Genomic DNA, 7,210 nt, shown 5'->3' with positions numbered 1-7,210 from the left:
GTCTTCACTTTTGAGATACTTCAGAATGAATTCTTTTAAGGATTTGTGTTTTAGCAGTTAGTAGCAGGTTACAAAAGCATGTTTTAAATTTTGTGGATAAAACATTCATTTGGCTGTGGATGTACTTTCTTTCTACCTAATGGATGTGAAATCAGTTTTGACTTAGGTCTTCTCAGGAATGCTTTCCTTTATTCTGTTTTTCTTTGTTTTACCAATAGGTGAGCAAGTTACGCATACATCAAAGACATCTAAGAATGGAGCTAATGGAATTCATCCTTAGTCCTCAAGAGGTCTCTCTTATTTTATGAATTCTTTGTAGATATAAGTCAGTTTGAAGTAGTGAACATTGTTTTAAATTAATGTATTTTCAGATTTTCAAATTGTACCTCAAAACCTCCCTTACTGTACATTTACTGCTAAAATCCCTTTTTAAATTTTTTCTCTGCCAAAATACCATGAACACCAATGGAAGTCTAATAGCACAAGTTTGTTTTGATTCTCTACTTTTCAGTCCTCTCTGGAGGTTCTAATTATTCCATCATTTACCCCTACACTATCCCTCCCCTGCCCCTACACCTACACTATCCCTCCCCATTATTTACCCCTACACTATCCCTCCCCTGCTGCTCCACCAAAAGTTCTTGAGTTTCTGTAAATTAATATGAAGAAAAGTGTCTTTCTCTGACAATCACATTTCCATAAAGTAGTCCATTTTTGATAGTCTGCTTTCACATATTTCAAGGTCAGCTCAGCCCCATCCCTTGCAGGCCTAAATTTCCTAGTTGGAAATTTTAGTGTTTCTATTAAGGACATATTTTATGTTCTTCTTAAAATGCTAGCTACTGGAATTCAGACATCACATCAGATTCTCAGCTTTCTTTTTTTTTTTTTTTTAACATTATTTTCAAAATGTCATTGTTCTGTGGAAAGACCTGAAAATGTGATTATCATATCAGAAAACAGAAAGTGGGAAAGAAGGAGAACTCAATTAAAAACTACTTATTTAAGCTGACTTGTTTGAGTCAAACCTGATATGCATATATTCAGGACACCTGACCCTGGCAAAACTGCAGCTCACTGAGGCAAGAAGCCATTAAAAGCAAAGGTTCATGAGAATCTCTGTTGAGAGGAGTGAGACCTAAGACACTGTAGTTAATCATTACTCACATTGCTATAGCAAAGCAGGGGCCTGCCAAGACTGTCAGATTTGCTGGTTTTGTCCTACATAGAGGATAGCACTATTACAGCGTTCACATTAGAAGGCATTTGGATGCTCTGACAGATCAATTTTGGACTATGCTGTGATTTTTTTCCTATTTGCAGAGATGGCCTCCTTTACATACAAAGCTGGAAAGGAGACTACACCATCTTCTCACCATCACCACACAGAATTTTATCTTCCTTTTGAATCCTACAAAGGATGCTCAGGAAGTTCAGTTAGCTCAGCAGGATATGGACAATAAGTGTGGTGAGGGACTAGAAACAAACTGAGTTTACACTTGGAAGCAGGGACTTTCGAGTTTGTGCAATTAAGGTGAAACTAGGCTAGAAGAAAGGAATATATTGGACCCTAGGCCAAACCACTGTCATCTTCTACTGCCTGTAATGAAAGAAAGTGGCACAAACTTCATGAGCAAACTTCATATAATTATTTTGCCTTCAAAAAAAGTGATTCAACAGTAAATGTAATAGATACAGATAAAAGACAGCCACCTAATACAGACCAGATTCTGAATGCCAGGATTTTGTGATGCATTCATGAAAATTTTTCTTTCCATAATCAACTTTTCTTTATCATTTCACATTTTAAAGCATGGGGGAAAATCCATGGATTTTTGCATGCATAAATGAGATAAAGTAACACAGCAGCAAGAAAGGATGGTCAGTGGCAACAGATTTAGTTGAGATTTGGGGTTTCTCCCTGCTATTCCACAAACCATCCATATGCCTTAGGGTATGACATTTTGTGCTTGATTCAGTTGCCTAAGCAAAGACATTAAATGTCATTTGTAAAGTCCAAGTGTACCCAGGTTATTTATATAAGGCTAGCAGATGTGATGCAACACACTTCTGAAGCAGCACGTAGAGTCACACAGGATAGGCAGATTGTGTGGGAAAAGAGCTAAAGACCTTTTCTTGCCTGTATGTATCTCAGCACCTCTCATCTGGGATGCAGATGATCTCCGTGCTTACTCTTCCTGATCTCACAGCAGCCTTGTACGATGAAATAGTTAAGGATTAGTAGGTTCTCAGGTTGGATGCCCCACAGGTATCAGCCCCACTCTGATGACTGGAGGAAAGCAAGGATTTGGTTCATCATTAGAAAAGGTAAGGGCCAGGGCAGAGACAAGAAAGCAGAAGCTCAAACCCATGCATTCTGGACTGTTCTGTAAACACACAACTGAACTTGCTACCCTATGCACAGAATATGCACTATCTCCTCTTTTTCTAGACAGCCAGGGAGGAAGGGAACTTACCATACCCTAAGGACTGGCAGTCTGGATGTCAATCTTTCTGTTCAGGACTTCTGACTCCTGAAGTCACCTCTTGATCAAGTGTAGAAGAAAGCATATGTGAACTAACCTAATTAGTGAACAGAACCACAGGGATCCTCCTAGACCCCCTTCTTGGGGAAGTATTAGGAGGACATAAGCCATTTTTTGTGCTACTGGAGGGAGACAATTCTCACAGTACGTGCTGTGAAGCCAGCAGACTCTGAACAGTCCATGCAGGGCCTCCACTGAAAAAAAAATAAAAAATAAAAAAAAATGTATGAAATAGGTCCCAAAAGAAAATATAAACTACCCTCTGCTCTTCTTCCTTCCCATACTACTAGCTAATATTTATAGTCATATTTATTTCGTAAAAGCCAGACTTCAAAATAAGACTTCAGAAGGTCTACAGATACCACTATTTTCCACTGCAGTAAGACAAATCTACAGAGTTACTTGCAGTGCCATTTACTTTATATAGCATAATACCTTCAATTTGCAGTAAAAAATAATTTTGGGAATGCACTGGTTTTTATGTGATGGAAGAAATGTGCTTTTTAATGAACTGAAAGTTTTAATTACTTGTGAAGAGTTGTGATACGTATGTGATGCTGTACCAGATCCTGAAAATATTTAAGTACTGCTTTTTATAAATATATTTCATTGCAAAAGAAAAATTTGAAAGAATTGGGATATGAGACACTCATTTTCTGCTTGAAAAATAAAGTGGCTCATCACAGTACAGAAAAAACCTTTTCTTTGCTTCTATGATAGCCATTTCTTCAACTTGTCTAAAATACTTTGTCACAATTAGTCTCATTTAGATCAGTGGTTTTTTTTCTGAGGACTCTGTCTAGTTCATTTCTTTCCTCACATGCTATATATTCACCAACATGTGCAGCACAGTACTAGAAGGTGACATTTGGAGTTTATCAACATGTTACCATGTAGGACAATTCTGATAATGTCCTATTAAGCTACCCTTGACTAAACAGCAGTCTAAAATCCATTTGGTTCCATTAATCTCTGAAAGTAAACCATTAAAACTGATCCTCTTCCTTGATGAGCAATAAAGTAAATACAAACCTCACAATAACTTAATGATCTGTCCCTAACAAGACTGTAGCTTTGACGTACTCAAGCACCTACTGCCTCAGTCTAGAAACAAGATTCAGTACATCACCAAATACATGCATTGAGCTGGAAATTGTCCATTTGTTACCCTTTTTGCCATGCTATATTCAGCTTGTCACAGTCGGCTATGGGTATCACTCTTAACAGTGATTTTTTTTCCATTTAAACTCTAAGGCAGGTTCTACAGTCAAACAAAGTCTTTTCTGGATTAGAAAAAGATGTGACTCCACATATCCAATGAATCAGATATATCCTCCACAGTAACTTTAATAGAGTCAAATTAACAAGAAGGAAAATAAAGTAATGGCAAAAATTAATTGAATTTTCACAGTAGTTATTTACAAACCATGTCCATCCTCACTTTAATCTTGGGTTTAGATTCTTGGGTTTGGAACTCCCGTTCCAGCTGCAACTGATTGTAACTGACACGTCTCTTGAAGCCTGCCACACAAAATGTTCCAGACTTAAAAGTACAATAACCACATATAAGCCCTCCATTCCTAAAGCACTATGCTTCTCGTCTATAATTTTACCTTAAAAATTTGAAGTTTTATCACCAAGTATGACATAGCTCTACTTGGCAGAGTTGTGGAAGTAGAAAAGGCAATTTGCCAGTCAGGAAGCTGGGCAAGAGCCATTCTGCACTTAGCACATGACTTAAGACAGCTGAAGGTTAGCTCAGTGCTGCCCAAGCTGAAATGGCCTGCCAGGGGCTGTTCCTTTTGACAGCTTTGCTCTTTCCATGCTCCCTCTCACTATGCCACTTCTTAAGCCCTTTTGTGGAAATGGGCTGTCTAGAGCCAGTGGTGCTGCCTTTCTGGCATTTAGGCATTCCTTTAAAATAGTAGCATCCTAAAAGGCTGTTTAGTGCAGGTTTCCAGCAATAACTACACTTTCTATTTTCTTTTTAAGTTTTCAAAATTTCATTTGGAATCTATGTCAAAATTCTTGCTGCTGCTGACAACATTGCAGTCCCAACAAGGAGAGACCTTTTCTATCCTAGAAATTCCATAGTCTATGCACCTTTCTAGTTGTTTTCTGTTCTCTGAAATTATACTGGAAAATATCTGAAGAATGGATCAAATCAGCAAAGCAATAGGTCTGTATACTCCTTTATAATTTTTCATTTAACTTTCTCAGTTAATGATTTTAATACATTGCTTATAATTTTTTCCACTCCTGTTTTTTACTGGAATTTTATACTTTTGTCCAAGTTTTCAATAATCTGGAAAGCTTTTGTAACATGTTTAGCAACCTGTTTTCATTCCACTCACGCATTAAACCCCATCTTACCACATCATATCCTGTTTGCAATGGGTACTGAGTAATATGCCTGCTGCACTGCCTCAATGCTTGTTTGTGGTACTGCCAACACAAGAGAAGAAAATGTCGAGTGTTTAAGACAGTTTGTCCTGTTCTGGCCTACAACAAGCAGAAAATATCCACCAAACTGTAGAGGGATGCACAAGGGAGTTATTACTCCCTGAATCACCAATAAAAGGCAGGGAAGGAGTCAGTTTGGCTCATACTACATGTATGTCAACTTTATCTGACCTAAAACGTGAATGTTACCTGTCTACATGCCCTTTCTACAGCATGAACAAAGCCACAAAAGCACAGTTGCTAAACCTCTATGGGCTATTGGAAACTTTCCAGGTTTAAGATAAGAGTACTCAGAGTCACACTGTCCTATCCTTCCCATGAACCACAATAATTCAGGCTAAACTTTCAGGGTGCCCTCAAGGCAGGCTGAGCATCTATCACAGGGTGGATTATTAAAACTGCAAATTGCCCACCTGTAAGAGGACTGGTTGACAATGCTCTATTCCTTTCCTCCACTGAACCACAGGGAGAAGTTTTAGATAGCATACCTGTTTCCAGCTGCCTTGCTCAAAAGGGATGACAACTTTTCTGACGTGACTTGCCAATTATCCACTGATAGTCACACTCATATTCCCCTTACCAGTAGTATTTATTAGGTAAGATCCCTACTACATCTTAACTCAATCCATTGTCCTCTATTTGAAAATCAGACATCAACTTTTAGATCAACTTAAAGGAAAAATAACTGTTCAACATACCCGTATTCATGTAATAAGCACAACACTCACTAATAGCATATGATATAAGTTCTGTGTTTTAACAGTCTCAACAAAATGCAGGAATAATTTCAGTGTAATGGCACACATATTCACTACCTAATACTAGAATTTGATTAGTATTTTTTGGAGCTTAGTTTTATCAGCAATTAAGTTTGCTTGTTTTACATGGAACAGTCTTGGTGAAATCAAGAAACGAACCTTTGTATTTTTATGCTACTTTATGCTGAGAAACAGCACATGAAATTTCTACAGAAAAGGCTAAAAAAAAAAAAAAAAAAAAGAGAGAGAGAGAGAAGGGGGGAAAGCTTTTCAAATGGAACAATGCAATAGTGCTCAGAAAAGTCCTTAAATCTGATATCTGAAAGAGAGGAACCTTTGTAAAAGTGCAGTTTTCCAGAAACAGGCCCTTCTTTTTGTGGTACTCGGGACAATTAGACAGGAACAAAGGAGGCTAACAAGTTTTCTTTCCTACCAGAAGAGGACGTTATACCTTTATTTGAGTACTTGCTCTGTGAGACAGTTGTGTGAGAAACCACATTGGATGCATACATCCAGGACCACAGGAGGGTGTTTGACTTTTTCCTCTCCCTTGAATGTTGAGTTGGGAAATGCCAGGATAGGCCTTCCCATTTTCACTGGCCCAAAATCCAGATCCCTTCCAAATAATCAGTTTTGCCTGGAGTCCTACCCACATCCTAAAAAAACTTTATGCAGTCATGCTCCTTATGTCCTGAGGTGGTCCATTCCTGATACAAGCAACAGCTCCTCTGTTGAGAGCCAGCAGGTTGAGAGGGAAATACATTATACTAGTACAATGAATACTGATTTACCACAAAATAAATATTCCCCATATGCATATGCTTGTCTATATATATATATATGTGTATGTATGTATGTTAACAGCACATGTCACACAAGGTTACACTTGGGGATTATTTTTCCTCCTACTCAGTATTTTGCTGCAATTTTCCTGAGAGACCAGCCACTTAATATTTTGGGTTATGGAGTCTGTTATAGCTACAGCTATATTACAGATAGGACAAAGACACACATTTTATGTAAATTGAGAGCTAGATCTGAACTTTCTGAAAATTTGAGATGCTAGGATAAACAGATTTTTTAAAAAGGCTTTATTATGCGAAGACCAGGGCCAGCTGCAGAGATTGGATTCACATCCAAAAACATATATTAAAATGCATACACTTTTTGGTAGAAGGAAGTTTTAAAACGTGTCAGGCTGAGAACAACACTCTTTTTGTGTGCTGCCTGACAATTCAGTTACAGATTGACCCTATTGTTTTTTTGGTAATTTAAATGTGATTGTTGGCAAAGCAGAAAGAGGTGGGGGAGTCATACAGGGAGGCACACAGTGAGAAAGAAGAAAGCGTTTCTGACTATACAATATATCCCTGACATGTTGCATGTTGTTACACACAGACCCAATATTTAGCATTTAAAAAAGAGGGGGGGGGGGGGGGGGGG

This window comes from Athene cunicularia (genome assembly GCF_003259725.1).
Source record: "Athene cunicularia isolate RWA chromosome Z unlocalized genomic scaffold, athCun1 chrZ_part1, whole genome shotgun sequence".
In the NCBI taxonomy this organism is placed as follows: Eukaryota; Metazoa; Chordata; class Aves; order Strigiformes; family Strigidae; genus Athene; species Athene cunicularia.
Note: the sequence above shows the minus strand (reverse complement) of the source record.